Below are 18,477 nucleotides of genomic sequence, written 5' to 3' on the forward strand. Positions count from 1 at the left end.
GTAGATTGAACAAGATTTATAAACATTTTAGAAGGATAATCATTTACGCATTCACTATCGAGAGATCATAGTGAGATTCTGTCTTCCAGCCAGGACATGACAGCCATAATTAGCCATTAATGGTTCATCAAGATTGCGACTGATCCAGATCCCTAAATAATGAACCGGTTCAGATGACCATTTGAACAGGTATTCCGTTAGGCAGTACTGGGTACAGTCCGTAAGGGGGAACAATACAGATTTTGACCAATTGATTATTATGTCTGAAAAATCACTGAATCAAATGATTTAGTGTGTCAATGAGGCCAGGTTGACCTTGGTCGTGGATGTAAAGAGTGATGTTATCCGCGTACATTGAGATCACCATCCCAATGTTGGTGAAACCTAGGTCTCGATGCACGTGGTGTTGCTGGAGTTGAGCAGCTAGTTGTTCTATTGCTAAAGCAAATATAACGGGTGACAGTGGACACTTGTTGTGTTCCACAGGTGTTTGGGAATGGATAAGGCAACATATTATATAGTTGTACTCGAGTGGTGGGTAGGGTATAAAGGAGCTTTATCTGACCAAGGAATCAGGAGCTTAGACCAATATGCTGTAGGAAGGGAAAGAGGTAGGGCCATTCTAGGGAATCGAAGGCCTTGGAGCCATCATTTAGTGCCGCCAAAGTAAAAACCTGAGGGTCCAGATGGTGCCTAGCCACAAATATGGGATACAGGTTGTGGGATATGGAGTGGCCATGTATGAACCCAGATTGATCCGGTCTCACCATCTGGGGTAGCAGTGGTAGAAGATGATTTGCCAAGATATTGGCAAAAATATTGTTGTCCAGGTTGATCACGGACAACGACCGATACGAGTTGCAGTATTGCGCGGGTTTGTCTGGGTTGACGAGTGTCACTATGATCACCTCGTGGAGGGATAGGGTGAGAGCCCCATTTGCGAGTGATTACTCGAACACTGCTATCATGTGGGTAGCATGCGTGAATGCAAATTCCTTATAGAAGGCTGCTATTAGACCGTCGAGGCCTGGTGTTTTATCACCTTGGAAACTGTGAATATCTAGTGTAAGTTCTATTACTGTGATCGGAGAATCAAGGTAGTCTCAGTGAGCTCGATCTCTCCTAATTAGTTGTATGTCATCAAAGTATGCATTTAGTTCACTGGGTGGGCGCGCCGGGATGGCAGTATAAAGTTTAGTATAGGAAAATATCCTGGTTTTAGGTCTCACTGAGCCAGTGCATGCGCTGCTGTTCGAGAAATTTAGTGTGTGGGTTTTCAAAGTGCTGCCACAGGCTTTTGGTGGCCTAGCGCTTGCGTTCATGTGAGCGTGCACACGCGCAGCCGCCATGTGGGTTTCTGTCAAGGCTCATTAAGCCTTGCGTGCCTCAATGAGCTTTCACTTTCGTGCTTGTTTTCCATCTAATTGTTTTGGATTTGATTAAATTCAAGTCCTAGAGCTGCGATTAAACTCTCCGTTGCCTTTTCTCCTATCCGTCTCTGTGTCAACAGCGGCGCTGATTGTTGAAGGCTGCTCAAATAATGTAATTTACACCTTTATAATCAGTTTATGCTTCACAGGCTCAGAACGATGTGCTTTTTGATTACTGAAAGATGCGGCCCCTTTCCTCATAACCCCTTCAAAAGCCAATGCATTTGTAAATAGCCATTTGTTCGTGATTGCAACCTGCAAACTTGTCTTTTTTCCATTAATCCAGCTGCGCCATTAAGTCACGGATGAGGGCTGAATCCGGTATCGGGGAGCGAATGTTGGTGTCCTTATAAATAGTTCTGTGCGACGGCAGGGCACGCGCTGGGAAGAAAATCCTGCAGCTGTCTTTCCGTTGCCATTTCTCCTGTCCGTCTCTCTGTCAACAGCGGCGCTGATTGTTGAAGGCTGCTGATTGTTCTGGACAATTGAGGTAGGACGTGATAAATGCACCCTTTTTAAAACCCAATGTCGCCTTCCTGCTTCATCTTGCTTCGACGATGTCTCTCGTGCTCCATTTTCCAAGACTCCAGCCAGCTGTTTATGTAAACATCCACGCATCATTGCTGCACTACACATCAATAGCCAGTAACCAACCAAATGTTTTTGTTTGCCAACTCCTGTGCTTGACATCGCGTGCTACATCATGGCTGGTGTTCATGTGTCTCTATCTGTGTTAGTGCAGCCAAATACATCACACAACACCAAACGCATGCGTCAAAAACAAGCCATACCGATTGGCTTTACGAATGCTTGGTAACACTGATTTTTATTCAACATTAAATCAGTAAGTAATATCTCCCATTCTTTCTTTCACATTACTATCCTCTAGTCTACAATCTCTCTCTGTTACGCCCCTTCCGTCACACATCTCATTCTAAGTCCCTCGACTGCATGCCTCACACGTCATATCCTTCCTCTCCAGTGCTGCTGTTTCACTTTCTCCTTCTGTATGTGTATTACTTTCATCTCCTACACTTCTCCATGCCCTCTCACTATCTCTTACACACACACACACACACACGCTCGTGCACAGCATTGTATTTTCTAAGGTGCTGTCAATATTTCAACAGTTGTGTACCACCTTCATTCACTTCTTCATAGAATGCAATTGACACATATGTGGCCATACCCCTGTGCACTCTGCAGAGAGGCCAATTATTGGAGGAGCATATCGTTTTAACACGTCTATTACACAGTGACAGACACTGTGAGAAATCAACTGTCTTCAGCCTTGGCAGCTGAGTCCGCAATCACATCCTTTCATGAACGCTTGTTCAAACCATATACACACCCAGACACCTAGATGTGACTCAGTTTGCTGTACGCTCCATTGTAAGCTCACCTGCTAGATGAAAACAAGCATTGGCATAGACAATAGGTCTCGCTTTTGGGACCTTATAAGTATTTAGTAATGCAGCACCATATCCATGGTGCACCAACATCAGCTGTTGCAGGGCTAAACACTTATGAGGTCCCAAAGGCGAGACCTATTGGCTTTGCCAATGCTTGTTTTGATAGCAGTGGTTATAGGGAAGTCTATAATCTGTAGGTTATTCTGTTGCAATCACACATCCAAATCTTCATTTTTGCATATTATAAGGTCTAAGACTTTGTCCATTTGAAGCAGGTGTTTCTTGAAGTCAGCCTGGACATCATCTACGTTCAGGAACCTATTTTCTGGGTGGTCCAAAGTGAGTTTGTCCAACTTTGCGTTAATGGTTTTTAGGCTTGTTTTCACCTCTTCCAGGAGTTCTTTGAGGTCTATTCCAGTCCGAGAGACTCTCTCTGGGCAGCCAGAGGAGTCCTCTGTTGATGATTCTTGTTCTGAGAGGCAGGTAGTGAGCCTGCTCTCAAAGGTGAGTTTCTGGTGATGTGCATTGTGCTTGCCCAATACAGCCGCATATCAGAGAGACCCAGGGTACTCGGGTACCTCAGGGCTTATAAGCATCGTGGTATTTATCTGCGACCGCCTGAGCCATCAAGTTGGTGCAGGTAATCAGGCGAGGAGGTGCCAGTTGCAACAAGCCCCACCACACCCTGGGCTATTACCAGCCCACAGCGGGCACAAACTGGCTTAGGCCCAGGACAGCCACACAGAGCAGGAGGAGCAGCCGGGGGCAATGGCCGACCACCGGGAACCACAGGATCAAAGGGAGCAGTGTTCTGGATATGCGGGTTAGGATGTTGTCACAGCCGCAGAGATGCAAGGCCCAGTACGGTAGAGTTTGCTGTCAAGCCGGTGGCTTCCCATATATATAAGAGTGGGTGCAACAAGCGCAGGGCCTATGCAGGTTATGCCACCAACAATTTGTGGGCCAAAGCGTAGACACAGGCAGGTGCCCAGCACTCACGGTCATCCCCTGCCGCTCAGGGTCCGTTCTCTCATCAGACAGGATGGCATCGGTGGTCCAGGTCAGCCCAGGCCCGCTTGCCACAATTACCCAGACTCCGATCTGTCCACGCCAGCTGCTGGGTTTCAGCTTGCGCAGAGCATGCAGCAATCAAGTTTTCAGCCGCCTGTACTCCCAGGTCGGCGAGGTCTGACCGAGGCAGCGGTGATCACAACCACGAGGGTGCCGCCATCTTCCAGGCCACGTGCCTGCACAGCACACAGACTGCCGAGCCGGGGAGGCAGCATGGTGGCAGAGCAGTGGGCCCCCTCTGAAAGAGTGCCCACACATCCCGGAGATGGCACCATGGGGCACATTGGGCCAACAGCTTCAGTCATCTGTTGTTGGAAGTAGGCAGGCACCAGGAGAATGCATGAGGGGCTGAGTGAAGGACCAATAATTCCATTAAACAGGAACTGGTCGGAAAGCATACGGGGAATTTGTGAGTTTTTAGTGACCCAGTCTGGACAGCTTGGGAATTTCAGCCAATAGTCAATCCGTGAGCTATCTATATCTCACCAAACATCCTGCAAGTAGTTATTCTGAATGATAGTGTTAAGAGTCGATGCTGCATTGGGATGCAGGCGCCTAGATGTTCCTGAGAGGTCCAGCCATTTAGTAGTGTGACATTGAAATTCCCACCCCAGATGAGGGTCCCAGGACCTAGGCTGGACAGAAGCCTCTACACCTCGGAGAAAAAAATCTAGATTGTCAGTTTGAGGGCCATAGATAGCGGCTAATATCAAAGGATGTCGATGTAGAGTGCCAGAGAGCAGCACGTGTCTTCCGCTGTCTGCGTATATTACTTGACGCATTTGCTATGGCCATGGCAGACATTTGCATGGAAGTATAGCGATGCCCCTGGCTTAGTTTGAATATAAGAAAGCGTGTGTCTCCCCCCACCATCTAGCATGCAGCCCCGGCGCAGAGGACTGAGTAAGTTTGAGCTCTTAAGGAAGCAAATATCTACGTAAAGCCTGGCGAGGTATGCATGCACCAAGCAAGCCTTCCTGCGATCATTGAGGTCGCGTATATTCCAAGTGAGGCATGTGGTGGAGGTCATGATTCCATGCGGCAGGGTGGCTGAGGCAAGACAATAGGAGTTCCAAGGGTGATCCACCCATGGAGGAAGTGAGTAAAGCAGTTGATCATGCAGGGGGGTAAAAGGAAGAAGAGAACAACTGTAAACAACAGAGGAAAACAATGCCCCAATTACACGGGCCACCCACCCCAACCCAAATACATGGTTGGATAAAAAATTCCCTCCCTTCATCCCAACAACCCATAAGCAAAATAGGAACCAGTTCAGGAGACATCCTTGTGGTGGAGAAGAGCCGAGCGAACAGCCCTGTCGGTGAAGAACAGGGTGGCTGAATGGGTGGCAAGCACCCCAGGGACTTACAGCTGGTTCAGTTAAACTGATAAATCAGATGGCGGTGCAAAGGACATCCCAAGGGGACAGACCTCCAGTCCTTGGTCAGCTTATGGAGTGGTAATGTGGAGTTCCAAGCAGCACAGACACCGCACAACACAATAGGAGCCAGGGAATAACAACTGGCTGTAACTATCCATTAGTCATTGTCGCTGAGAGAGTTGTTGGACTGACTGTGCGAGATATCACTGGGCGATGAATTCTTAACAGTAATGTGTTTTGCAAACTTGAGAGCAGGCTTGGCATCTTTAAAGAAATTAGGCTTACCCTCAAATGCAATGCAGAGCTTCGCTGGGAATATGAAAGCGGCGGAAATATCTGCCTTTTGTAAGGTCGTTTTGGCCAGAAGTAACTCTTAGCGAGCCGCGTGCACATATTGGGAGAAATCAGGGTAAAAGGAGAGCTCACTTCCCTGGTAATGCGAATGACCAGCGATCTCTTGCAAGTCTCAGAATAGTGTAATGATCTCTATAGTTTAGGAGCCGTGCTATAATGGTTCTGCATCGGGCCCCTTGGGGGGGAGACATGGTCCCAGTGAACGGTGTGCCCATACCACTGTAAAAGTCGGAGATGGTGCTGCTCCAAATAATTCGCAGATCAGGCCATTTATGAAGTCCTCCATTTTTAGGTCTCGCTGAGCCAGCGCATGTGCTGCTGTTCGAGAAATTTATTGTGTGGGTTTTCAAAGTGCTGCCACAGGCTTTTGGTGGCCTAGCGCTTGCGTTCATGTGAGCATGTACACGCACAGCCGCCATGTGGGTTTCTGTCAAGGCTCATTAAGCCTTGCGTGCCTCAATGAGCTTTCACTTTCGTGCTTGTTTTCCATCTAATTGTTTTGGATTGGATTAAATTCAAGTCCTAGAGCTGCGATTAAACTCTCCGTTGCCTTTTCTCCTGTCCGTCTCTCTGTCAACAGCGGCGCTGATTGTTGAAGGCTGCTCAAATAATGTAATTTACACCTTTATAATCAGTTTACACTTTAAAGGCTCAGAACGATGTCGCTTCTTGATTACTGAAAGATGCGGCCCCATTCCTCATAACCCCTTCAAAAGCCAATGCATTTGTAAATAGCCATTTGTTCGTGATTGCAACCTGCAAACTTGTCTTTTTTCCAATAATCCAGCCGCACCATTAAGTCAGGGATGCGGGCTTAATCCGGTATCGGGGAGCGAATGTTGGTGTCCTTGTAAATAGTTCTGTGCGACGGCAGGGCACGCGCTGGGAAGAAAATCCTGCAGCTCTCTTTCCGTTGCCTTTTCTCCTGTCCGTCTCTCTGTCAACAGCGGCGCTGATTGTTGAAGGCTGCTGATTGTTCTGGACAATTGAGGTAGGACGTGATAAATGCACCCTTTTTAAAACCCAATGTCGCCTTCCTGCTTCATCTTGCTTCGACGATGTCTCTCGTGTTCCATTTTCCAAGACTCCAGCCAGCTGTTTATGTAAACATCCACGCATCATTGCTGCACTACACATCAATAGCCAGTAACCAACCAAATGTTTTAGTTTGCCAACTCCTGTGCTTGACATCGCGTGCCACATCATGGCTGGTGTTCATGTGTCTCTATCTGTGTTAGTGCAGCCAAATACATCACACAACACCAAACGCATGCGTCAAAAACAAGCCATACCGATTGGCTTTACGAATGCTTGGTAACACTGATTTTTATTCAACATTAAATGAGTAAGTAATCTCTCCCACTCTTCCTTTCACATTACTTTCCTCTAGTCTACAATCTCTCTCTGTTACGCCCCTTCCATCACACATCTCATTCTAAGTCCCTCGACTGCATTCCTCACACGTCATATCCTTCCTCTCCAGTGCTGCTGTTTCACTTTCTCCTTCTGTATGTGCATTCCTTTCATCTCCTGCACTTCTCCATGCCCTCTCACTATCTCTTACACACACACACGCGCGCGCTCGTGCGCAGCATTGTATTTTCTAAGGTGCTGTCAATATTTCAACAGTTCTCTACCACCTTCATTCACTTCTTCATAGAATGCAATTGACACATATGTGGCCATACCCCTGTGCGCTCTGCAGAGAGGCCAAATATTGGATGAGCATATCGTTTTAACACGTCTATTACACAGTGACAGACACTGTGGGGAATCAACTGTCTTCAGCCTTGGCAGCTGAGTCCGCAATCATATCCTGTCATGAACGCTTGTTCAAACCATATACACACCCAGACACCTAGATGTGGCTCAGTTTGCTGTACGCTACATTGTAAGCTCACCTGCTACATGAAAACAAGCATTGGCATAGCCAATAGGTCTCGCTTTTGGGACCTTATAGTATTTAGTAATGCAGCACCATATCCTTGGTGCAACAACATCAGCTGTTGCAGGGCTAAACACTTATAAGGTCCCAAAGGCGAGACCTATTGGCTATGCCAATGCTTGTTTTGATAGCAGTGGTTATAGGGAAGTCTATAATCTGTAGGTTATTCTGTTGCAATCACACATCCAAATCTTCATTTTTGCCTTTTATAAGGTCTAAGACTTCTTCCATTTGAAGCAGGTGTTTCTTGTTTCTTGAAGTCAGCCTGGACATCATCTACATTCAGGAACCTATTTTCTGGGTGGTCCAAAGTGAGTTTGTCCAACTTTGCGTCAATGTTTTTGAGGCTTGTTTTCACCTCTTCCAGAAGTTCTTTGAGGTCTATTCCAGTCCGAGAGACTCTCCCTGGGCAGCCAGAGGAGTCCTCTGTTGGTGATTCTTGTTCTGAGAGGCAGGTAGTGAGCCTGCTCTCAAAGGTGAGTTTCTGGTGATGTGCATTGTGCTTGCCCAATCCAGCCGCATATCAGAGAGACCCAGGGTACTCGGGTACCTCAAGGCTTATAAGCATCCTGGTATTTATCTGCGACCGCCTGAGCCATCAAATTGGTGCAGGTAATCAGGCGAGGAGGTGCCAGTTGCAACAAGCCCCACCACACCCTGGGCTATTACCAGCCCCCAGCGGACACAAACTGGCTTAGGCCCAGGACAGCCACACAGAGCAGGAGGAGCAGCCGGGGGCAATGTCCGACCACCGGGAACCACAGGATCAAAGGGAGCAGTGTTCTGGATATGCGGGTTAGGATGTTGTCACAGCCGCAGAGATGCAAGGCCCAGTACGGTAGAGTTTGCTGTCAAGCCGGTGGCTTCCCATATATAGGAGTGGGTGCAACAAGCGCAGGGCCTATGCAGGTTATGCCACCATCAATTTGTGGGCCTAAGCGTAGACACAGGTAGGTGCCCAGCACTCACGGTCATCCCCTGCCGCTCAGGGTCCATTCTCTCATCAGACAGGATGGCATCTGTGGTCCAGGTCAGCCCAGGCCAGCATGCCACAATTACCCAGACTCCTATCTGTCCACGCCAGCGGCTGGGTTTCAGCTTGCGCAGAGCGTGCAGCAATCAAGTTTTCAGCCGCCTGTACTCCCAGGTCGGCGAGGCCTGGCCGAGGCTGCGGTGATCACAACCACGAGGGTGCCGCCATCTTCCAGGCCACGTGCCTGCACAGCACACAGACTGCCGAGCCGGGGAGGCAGCATGGTGGCAGAGCAGTGGGCCCCCTCTGGAAGAGGGCCCACACACCCCGGAGATGGCACCATGGTGCACATTGGGCCAACAGCTTCAGTCATCTCTTGTTGGAAGTAGGGCAGCCCGTCAGACAGAATTCACGGGAAGGCTGGGTCGCCGAGCTTCATGCACCCACCTCAGGGAGGGGGAGGGCTGGACCCTCAAAATCGGGCAGATGGTAGCCTCGTTCTCCCCAATGGCCCCCACACCTTTTAATGCCAGCAAAGAGGTCACTGTCCGGTGTAATTGCTGAAGGATGGTGTTTCGGCCAGAAGGGTCCTCTCAGTGAGTGGTCCTCTTACAATTCAGCATAGCTTCGACCTTAATGTGCTTCCTTGATGACAAAGGGGCTTCCTCATCCCACCATTTTGAGGTCACAGTACATCTAATTTAAACAAGCCAGGCTAATGAAAAACATTGGATGCTGCTCAGCAAACTGAAGTCATTCAAAATAAAGTAAGTACGTTTTTTCTATGTGTGTCATAGTAGCTTTTTACAATAATATTTGGGGCATCCATCTTATAAACCTATTCAACATACAGACAAACAAAGGGCCTGATATATCAAAGTTTTACCTATTCGTTGGAGGAACAGGGCATCAGAGACAAAGGGAGCTTACATGACATGCACCATCTCTCGTGATTTTCGCAGCATCCAACGTCCTGCAACCAGTGTTGGCAAGTTCATAACAAATAAATAGCACAAACCGTGATTGAAATTAGCTAGGGACCTCAGCATGAAACACACAGTATAACTTACAAACCCTTAGCATTAGTAGGACATACAATAGAAGAGTAATCCATATGTCCTCTGAGTACAGTGTAGTCCAATAACCTGCCTGAGGCATGATTACCTAAACATTCAAAAGAAAATTGATGGAACTTGCCCTCTTACTTCTGTGTTGGTTTGCCTTTGAGGCCACTACATTATCGTTTATCTATCGCACTGTTCTTTCCCTTTGCACCAACATTATACAGGCAACACTCGATAAGTCTCTCTGCTCTGCACAGCCATGACAAATGGCTTCTTGCATGGCACTGCACACAGCATGTTCTGTTACCCTGACTCACTACAATGCACATAACCCAACATATACACTGACCAGGTCATATTCCAAACTTCTCTACTGTGCCTGAGAAGATTTGGAGCTAGTGTGGGGGAAGAAACAGCTGTGGCAGACAACTAATACAGGGAAAGCAGGGATTACACCATAGTGGAAAGTAGGCTGAACTGAGTTCAACGTTCATATTCACTAAACAACCCTACCACACAAATTGTGGAAGAATCTCAGATATACGGATAACATTAAAAGCAAAAAGTGTTCCAGTCAATCATGAAATATGAAAGCTATTGCCTTTTGGGAACAGACTTTGCTGGAGCTTGCACTTTGAATACCACTGTACTGTATGTAAGGCATCTGTTCATGAATAGAGTGGCTTACATCTGTTTAAGGTCAATTAATTTTTCTCATCCTATGCTGACTGGCGACAACAGTGCTAATGTCTCAAGTAAAGTCACACCGTGACAACTTCTCAGCCAAATACCATGCAGAGAACACAACAGCACCCCACTCCTGTGACAGAAAGTTACAGACAAATGACCAAATAATACAGCAGACCACTCAATATTGTTAGCATGTAGGACATGCTGATGCCATTAAAATATTGAATTCATTCCTGAGAATGGACAGGCCACTTTATACGTCAATATTTGTAAGTAACCAACAGAGTTTTTCCAGATGTCCTTATTTAGAGTTATCCTTTTAAACAGAAATAACCTGTTTCACTATTGAAAGACATGAAAGAAAATATGGCCTGGAAAGATGGAGGCTTTCAGGCTCACTGACATTTCCATGGTCAGTGTAGGAGAGTAGGATCTGCTTCTTATAGCTACCCCCACTTTTTGCTGATGTAACACTGTTTTCGACTTAGTCTGACTGGGATACTGCTATCCAGGACCCCAGTCTAGCTGCTTTCTCCTCTAAATTGATTGCATGTACTTTAGGTACACTCCAGATTGGATTCTGGGGTACCCTTATAACTCCCTAGTATATGGTATACTATGTACCCAGGGCGGGCCTAGGTACCCCAGAGGCCTCCCAGGGGCTGCAGCATGTACTGTGCCACCCCTGAGAGACCATTCAAAATGACACCAAAGGTCTTCTACAGCAGCCTGGGTAACGTGGTGCATGCACCCGTTACTTAGATATAGGTTCACTATATCTATTCTATATCACTGCACATATAAACCACCCCTATGGCAGGCCTTATCAATCCTAAAGGCAGGGTGCTGGGTTTTATGTGAGAGGGTGCACCTGCATGAGCAGAGCCCCTCTGCAGCCTTTGGAACCTATTTTCCAGGGTTGTTTGTGATGCAGCCAACCATATATATTTAAGTGCATTATAACCTCGCGGTAAATGCTAACTTTAAAACGGCTGCATAGAAACATGTCATGTTTGGTGTCAAACACCTTGGAATCATACCTCCCCACCAGTAACAAATTCTGCAACACAGGAGGTGGGTTCCTGAGATCACTGAGGTTGATCTGCGCTCTCATCAATTCTGAGGCCCGTATCCCTTGTGGGGACCGTGCAGCCCGAACCCCTGTGCACTGCGTACTTTTGCAGCAGCATATGATTCTTGGCAATCCCTGAGGCTGTGCTTTGGGCTACTTGTAGTCCAGACCCCGAGATGTATTTTCACTGAAGATTTCCGGCCTACACTCCACAAGTGTTCCGTGGGCTGGTATTTCGTGATTCAGCTCGAGGTCCCTTTGCGATCCCTGGTCCATTGGCCTGTGGGTCCCTGTGAAGGTAACTTTGACTTTCCGTGGGCTTTCCTGGTTGCTCCTGAAGTGCCCTGACTCTCCATAGCTTGGAGAGTCCCCAGGACCTTGCTGGTCCTCACCGAAGCATCTTTCCTCTGCCTGCGTGGGTTGCAGTTGCCAAGGCTTGTTGGTGTTCAATCCAGACATTGACCCCCCAGCACCCGACATCCTTTATGGGACAGCTCACTTCCAGACTTTGGTTGTCTTCAACATCTCCTGGTCCCCGTGGCTGCAGAGTCAAGCTTCACCTCTTCTCACCTGAAACACCCGACATCGGTAAGCATTCGTCTATCGTGCCACTGGTCACTGTAGAGTGACCCAGACTCTGTCCCCTCTGCTTTCAGGCTCTTCTCACCTTGGATCCAGGCTTGGATCCCACCGGACACTCTTCATCTTCCCTGCAGCAGCACTTTTCCGCATCATGCCATTGAAAACAACGAAGGTTCCCGACATCACTTGACCCCTATGCACCCGGCTCCTCTAGGATAGGTAACACGAGTATCTCGGTACTCTCAAGGGTGCTGGCCTTAGAAACTTCTATGTTTAACTGGATTTGCTTAAAGTCCTCTCTGAAGTGTCCTTAATCTTTAAAATTCCAACCGCGACTTTCTCATAGGATTGTACGGAGCTCGCGCCTGTGTTCACACACTGCACCCGTCCTCCGTGGGTCCCCTGTGTCACTACTTTGGGTGGTTCCTTGGGGTTCCAGCGATTCTACATGCTCTAGGCACTGTGTCTAATCAAGTTGTGGGTGATATACCACTTTCTTAGTATATGGTTTGGTCTCCCCCTGGAGCCCACTGTGGATTGTGCTCTTTACTGTTGTTGTAGTGATTTAATATTGTGCGCTTTGTTCTCTAATCTCATTAAGAGGTTAGTAGAGAATGTTTAGTAATAAATACATATATTTTATATATCCCTTGTATGGTTCTCCTTTTATTTGGTCATTCAGGAGGTTCTGAACTGGTCAAACAAGCTGCTTTACATTCCTTCCAGAGTTAGCCTGAAGGCTGCTTTCCATAGCTACCACTAGGATAGCTTTCAATAAAGGTTGTCTTTAACCTAATCATCAATAAGGGTTGTTTGGACTGGTACAAGGTGGCCACTTTAATTATTGGTCAGCATATACCAGGCCAACTTCTCACATTGGCGTGCAGAGGGTGGGATTCAAGCTTGCTATTGTTTTACCAGTTAAATCTCATTGAGTGATTAACTGAAAACCACTAAAAGTATTAGGTACATATAAATCCAGACTAGAATAAGTAAGTTCTACTGAACTTGGAGTTGGGTAGTAAAGGGTCAAGCACACCCTTTTTCCAGCTCAAGAGAGTTTAGCTCCCAGTAGGTTAGGTCGGTGCCTACACCACATAACTCTAGTATGTCTTCTAGGCCTGAAGCCGGTGGCTCCTTGCCAACTAAGTATGACCATCTCTCATTTCAGCAATTGAGAAATATGTGTACATCCAGGAAACTGAAGACAGGGAGACATGCAAACACTCATAGAGACTTTGTTTTAGATTACCTCAGAAAGACCCCAGGGTCTGATGAGGCAGGCAAGTTGGGTGGGACAGCAGATGAGGAAAGGCCAGGGAGTGAAAACGTCTATGACCTGGACTCAGATGCTGGCCAGGAGGATCAAGATGATTCTAACCTGGACAATCCAATTCTTCCCTCAGGTGGGGGAGAAGGCCCCAGTGGCCCTCTCATTACTCCACCTGGAAGAGTTGACAGTTTACCAAGAAGATCAAGATCTCCTTCTCAGGAATCTAATCATTCTGGTACTTCTGTAGGGACATCTGCTTCTCATAAAAGGGACTCCTCTTATGAGAAGAAGTGTCAGTTACTTAAGTATGAGAGGATCAAACTCAGAATCAAGAGGGAACAATTGGCCTTAGACAGGGATTCCCTAGAGCTCCAGAGAGCTTCCAGAAGGCTGGGGCTAGAGCCCCATGGTGGCAGCAAAAGTGTCCATAGAGCTAGAGAATACACTCATGATCATAGGAACCTGAACACGATTGTCCATCCCTACCAGAGTGGGGACGACATCCACAAATGGATAACTGCACTAGAGAGGGCCTGTAAAGTACAGAGGGTCCCTCGAGAGCAGTGGGCAGCAATCTTGTGGCTCTCCCTTGCAGACAAAGGCAGAGACAAGATCCTCACTGTAAGAGAACAGGATGCTGATAATTACAAAGACCTGAATAGTGCTCTGATTGATGGGTTTGGCTTAACCACTGAACAATACAGGATTACGTTCAGAGACACCCAAAATGCACAGACTCAGGGCTGGATTGACTATGTAGATTGTCCTACTAAGGCTCTGGAAGGCTGGTTATTTGGCAGAAAAGTGTGTGATTTTAAAGGTTTGTACAATTTAATTATGAGGGAGCAGATCCTTAATAATTGTCAAAATCAGCTGTTGCATCAGTACCTGGTGGACTATGATCTGAACTCTCCCCAAGAATTGGGCCAGAATGCAGACAAATGGGTCAGAATCAGAGTGTGGCAGAACGTTCAGAACCAAGGTGGTGACTCCAAGAAGCAAGATTCTAAAAACTCAGATAAGGGTGGGGAGAAGGGTAAAGACCAGAAGTCTTCTCAAGGGCCCCAACAATCTTCATCTGGCGGGGAGTCACAGTCAAACAAGGGTAAAGGCAAGAAAAGGCCATGGTGTCAAATCTGTAGATAGAAGACCCATTGGACAAGTAATTGTACCAAGTCCATGGACTCAACTCCAGCCACCACTGCCCCTATGGCAACTGTTCCCCCTAGTTCAGCTCCCAAGTGGTGGTACACAGAATAAGGGTGTAGTAGGGTTAATCCTGGGATCTGAGGTGGACTCTGGCCTAGTCAGAATCCAACTCAGGCTGTGTTGGTCTGTGATGGAGGCATGGATATTGCCTCCTTATTTATCAGTCCCAGTAATCTCGGCAAATACAGACAGCAGCCTTTGATCAATGGAAAATATGCCTTGGCATGCAGGGACACAGGTGCAAATGTCACCATGGTGACAAAAGATCTTGTGGCCCCTGCACAAATGATACTTGGTGAGATGTACCAAGTGACCAATGTCAGGACAGACCATTCCTGGCAGTTGTTAATTTCACCTGGGGAGGGGTAACTGGCCCTAAGAAGGTTGTGGTAAGTGCAGACCTCCCTGTTGAATGCTTGTTGGGAAATGATTTGGAAACCTCAGCTTGGGCTGAAGTGGAACTCAGTACTCATGCAGAAATGTTGGGTATCCCTGCAGATGTGTTTGCTATGACTAGGTCACAGGCAAAAATGTCTTCCACTGAAAAGGCCCTGGATCCTGGAAAAATGGACCAGGCACCTTCCAAGAGGAGGAGCAGTAGGGGTAAGGCAGTGTCTTTCCCCGTGACTCAGAGTGCAGATCAGTCTCTTGAGGGAGATGATCTTAGTCCTGAAGAAGGAACTGTCTCAGAGGAGCTTGAGCCTGATCAGGTTGAGTTCTTGGGGACAGGGGTCCTTCCAGGGCAGATCTGAGCCAGGGGCAGCTGAGCAGCCCCTCTCTTGAACCCCTCAGACAGCAAGCTGTTGCTGAGGCTGCTGGGAGTGCCAGTGGGTCCCATAGGATCTACTGGGATAATGGACTCCTTTACTCAGAGAGTAGAGACCCCAAACCTGGTGCTACCAGGAGGTTGGTTATACCTCTGAAGTTTAGGGGCTTCCTATTGACACTGGCACATGATATCCCATTAGAAGGTCACCTAGGCCAAAACAAGACTTGGCCATCACTTTCATTTGCCTCGCATGTCAGAAGACACCATGGAGTTTTTTCGCTCCTGTATCACCTGTCAAGCCAGTGGTAAGGCAGGTAGTACTACAAAGGCCCCCCCTGATACCACTACCTGTGGTGGGGGTTTCCTTTGAGAGGGTTGGGATTGACATTGTTGGTCCCATGGATCCTTAAACTGCATCTGGGCACAGATTTATACTAGTGGTGGTGGACCATGCCACTAGGTATCCAGAGGCAATTACCCTTAGAACTCCCACAGCTCCTGTTGTGGCTAGAGCCCTCCTGGGAATCTTTTCCAGGGTGGGTTTTCCTAAGGAGGTAGTATCAGACAGAGATGCAAACTTCATGTCTAGTTACTTGACTGCTATGTGGAAGGAGTGTGGAGTAAATTACAAATTTACCACCCCTAATCACCCACAATGCAATGGGTTAGTTGAAAGGTTCAACAAAACCCTCAAGGGCATGATTAAAGGTCTCCCAGAAAAGCTTAGGCGCAGATGGGACATACTTTTGCCCTGCCTTCTCTTTGCCTACAGAGAGGTTCCTCAGAAGGGGGCTGGTTACAGCCCTTTTGAATTTCTGTTTGGACATCCAGTTAGGGGTCCATTATGTCTAGTGAAGGAGGGATGGGAGTTACCTCTCAAACACCCTAAACAGGATATTGTGGACTATGTACTTGGTCTCCGCTCCCGGGTGGCTGAGTACATGAAGAAGGCAACCAAAAACCTTGAGGCTAGCCAGGAATTGCAAAAGGCCTGGCATGACCAAAAGGCTGTGCTGACTGTTTACTAGCCAGGACAGAAAGTATGGGTGTTGGAGCCTGTGGCCCCAGCAGCCCTTCAGGACAAGTGGAGTGGCCCTCATACTATCATTGAGCAAAAGGGAGAGGTTACCTACCTGGTAGATCTTGAAACTCCCAGGAGCCCCATAGGGTGCTCCATGTGAACAGGCTCAAACCATATGTTGACAGGGCAGACATGGGCTTGCTCATGGCTACAGATGAGGGACAGGAGAAAGAGAGTGATCCACTCCCTGACCTGCTCATACAGAACGCTGATGATGGTTCAGTGGATGGTGTAGCCTTGGCAGGCAGCCTCACTGACCAGTAGCAAACTGATTGCAGAAAAGTTCTGAATCAGTTTATACATATGTTCTCACTGACTCCAAGTCAGACTACCTGGTGCACTCATGAAGTGGACACAGGTGACAGTCTGCCTGTTAAAAATAAGATTTACAGGCAATTTGACCATGTCAGGGACTGCATCAGGACTGAAGTCAAGAAGGTGTTAGATTTGGGAGTGAGTGAACCCCCAGATAGCCCTTGGGCTAGTCCAGTAGTCTTAGTACCAAAACCTCACACCCAGAATGGCAAGAGAGAGATGAGGTTCTGTGTTGACTACAGGGGTCTCAATGCAGTCACTAGGACTGATACCCATCCAATACCCAGGGCAAATGAGCTTATAGATATTTTGGCCTGAGCCAAGTTTTTGAGCACATTTGACCCGACAGCTGGCTACTGGCAAATCAGACTAGCTGAGGATGCAAAGCCAAAAACAGCATTCTCTACCCCTAGTGGGCACTACCAATTTGTGGTGATGCCCTTTGGTTTAAAGAGTGCACCTGCCACTTTTCAAAGGTTGGTGAATAAAGTCCTTACAGACCTGGAAGCCTATAGTGCAGCTTAACTAGATGATATTTCTCTCTTTAGCTCCACCTGGGAGGATCACCTGATCCACCTGAGAAAGGTTTTAGAGGCCCTGCAGAAAGCAGGCCGCACTATCAAGGCCACCAAGGGCCACCTTGTGGGTGGAGGTCAGGTTCAACCATTGCCAAGCAAAATCCAGACCATCATGGACTGGGGTGCTCCAACCACCCAGACTCAGGTCAGAGCTTTCTTGGGCCTGACTGGGTACTATAGGAGGTTTGTCAAAGGATATGGATCCATAGTGACCCCTTTGAATGACTTAACTTCCAAGAAAATGCCTAAGAAAGTTCATTGAACAGTAAGCTGTCAAAAGGCATTTGATGATCTGAAGCAGGCCATGTGCACTGCTCCCATTCTGCAAAGTCCTGACTATTCCAAACAATTCATTGTTCAAACTGATGCCTCTGAGTTGGGGGTAGGGGCTGTGTTATCACAACTGAATGATGAGGGTCAAGATCAACCAGTAGCTTTTATTAGCAGAAGGCTGACCCCCAGAGAGGAAAGTTGGTCAGCTATTGAGAGGGAAGCCTTTGCTGTGGTTTGGGCTCTGAAGAAGCTAAGGCCATACTTGTTTGGCACTCACTTCATTGTTCAGACAGACCATAAGCCCCTCTTATGGCTAAAACAGATGAAGGGTGAAAACCCCAAACTTTTGAGGTGGTCCATTTCCCCACAGGGGATGGACTATACAGTGGAACATAGACCTGGGAGTAACCATGCCAATGCAGACGGACTCTCCTGATATTTCCACTTAGACCATGAAGATTCAACTGGTCAAGGTTAGTTTAATGTCCTTACGTTTGGGGGGGGGGTTGTGTAGGAGAGTAGGATCTGCTTCTTATAGTTACCCGCACTTTTTGCTAATGTAACACTGTTTTCGACTTAGTCTGACTGGGATCCTGCTATCCAGGACCCCAGTCTAGCTGCTTTCTCCTCTAAATTGATTGCATGTACTTTAGGTACACTCCAGATAAGTCCCTACTATATGGTACACTATGTACCCAGGGCCTAGGTACCCCAGAGGCCTCCCTGGGGCTGCAGCATGTATTGTGCCACCCCCGAGAGACCATTGAAAATGACACCACAGGTCTGCTACAGCAGCCTGTGTTAGGTGGTCCATGCACCCCTTACTTAGATATAGGTTCACTATATCTATTCTATATCACTGCACATACAAACCTATCAGTCACCCATAAGGCAGGCCTTATCAATCCTGAAGGCAGGGTGCTGGGTTTTATGTGAGAGGCTGCACCTGCATGAGCAGAGCCCCTCTTCAGCCTTCAGAACCTATTCTCTGGGGTTATTTGTGGC

The sequence above is a fragment of the Triturus cristatus genome, chromosome 2_2 (assembly GCF_964204655.1).
Source record: "Triturus cristatus chromosome 2_2, aTriCri1.1, whole genome shotgun sequence".
Classification (NCBI taxonomy): domain Eukaryota; kingdom Metazoa; phylum Chordata; class Amphibia; order Caudata; family Salamandridae; genus Triturus; species Triturus cristatus.